Source organism: Arachis ipaensis, chromosome B4 (genome assembly GCF_059453495.1).
Source record: "Arachis ipaensis isolate K30076 ecotype BB chromosome B4, ASM5945349v1, whole genome shotgun sequence".
Lineage (NCBI taxonomy): Eukaryota > Viridiplantae > Streptophyta > Magnoliopsida > Fabales > Fabaceae > Arachis > Arachis ipaensis.
The window spans coordinates 53,978,124-53,979,614 of NC_142439.1; the positions used below are offsets into that span (position 1 = coordinate 53,978,124).

Consider the following 1,491-nt stretch of genomic DNA (forward strand, 5'->3'; position numbering starts at 1 on the left):
CATCTCCTTCTATTTATTCATTCATCTACTAACATCTCCCCCTCACCCACCAAAAATCCGAACCTTCTCTTTCTCTCTTTCTGAGTTCAGATTTTTATCTTCCTCTTTTCTTCTACTAACAATAAGGAACCTCTTTACTGTGACATAGAGGATTCCTCTTCTTTTCTTTTTCTCTTCTCTTTCTTATGAGCAGGGACAAAGAAAAAGGCATTCTTGTTGAAGCTGATCCAGAACCTGAAAGGACTCTGAAGAGAAAACTAAGAGAAGCTAAATTACAACAATCCAGAGACAACCTTATTGAAAATTTTGAACAAGTAAAGGAGATGGCAGCTGAACCCAACAACAATAATGCAAGGAGGATGCTTGGTGACTTTACTGCACCAAATTCCAATTTACATGGAAGAAGCATCTCCATTCCTGCCATTGGAGCAAACAACTTTGAGCTGAAACCTCAGCTAGTTTCTCTAATGCAGCAGAACTGCAAGTTTCATGGACTTCCATCTGAAGATCCTTTTCAGTTCTTAACTAAATTCTTGCAGATATGTGATACTGTTAAGACTAATGGAGTAGATCCTGAAGTCTACAGGCTCATGCTTTTCCCTTTTACTGTAAGAGACAGAGCTAGAGTGTGGTTGGACTCTCAACCCAGAGATAGCCTGAACTCTTGGGATAAGCTGGTCATGGCTTTCTTAGCCAAGTTCTTTCCTCCTCAAAAGCTGAGCAAGCTTAGAGCTGATGTTCAAACCTTCAGACAGAAAGAAGGTGAATCCCTCTATGAAGCTTGGGAAAGATACAAGTAGCTGACCAAAAAGTGTCCTTCTGACATGCTTTCAGAATGGACCATCCTGGATATATTCTATGATGGTTTATCTGAGCTATCAAAGATGTCATTGGATACTTCTGCAGGTGGATCCATTCACCTAAAGAAAACACCTGCAGAAGCTCAAGAACTCATTGACATCGTTGCTAATAACCAGTTCATGTACACTTCTGAGAGGAATCCTGTGAGTAATGGGACGCCTATGAAGAAGGGAGTTCTTGAAGTTGATACTCTGAATGCCATATTGGCTCAGAATAAAATATTGACTCAGCAAGTCAATATGATTTCTCAGAGTCTGAATGGAATGCAAGCTGCATCCAACAGTACTCAAGAGGCTTCTTATGCAGAAGAAACTTATGATCCTGAAAACCCTGCAATAGCAGAGGTGAATTACTTAGGTGAACCTTATGGAAACACCTATAATCCATCATGGAGAAATCATCCAAATTACTCATGGAAGGATCAAAAGCCTCAACAAGGCTTTAATAATGGTGGAAGAAACAGGTTTAGCAATAGCAAGCCTTTTCCATCATCCACTCAGCAACAGACAGAGAATTCTGAGCAGAATCCATCTAGCTTAGCAAATTTAGTCTCTGATCTATCTAAGGCCACTGTGAGTTTCATGAATAAAACAAGGTCTTCCATTAGAAATTTGGAAGCACAAGTGGGCC

The 1,491-nt window shown here is 40.1% G+C and overlaps 1 non-coding gene across 1 annotated transcript; it reads right to left on the reverse strand.

Annotated features, from left to right (window-relative positions):
- Positions 1-722: 722 nt before the first annotated feature.
- On the reverse strand, positions 723-830 carry LOC148567613 (small nucleolar RNA R71). The gene has a single exon (XR_015881901.1). It is a non-coding gene; the product is annotated as a small nucleolar RNA R71 (small nucleolar RNA).
- Between the last annotated feature and the right edge of the window lie 661 nt (positions 831-1,491).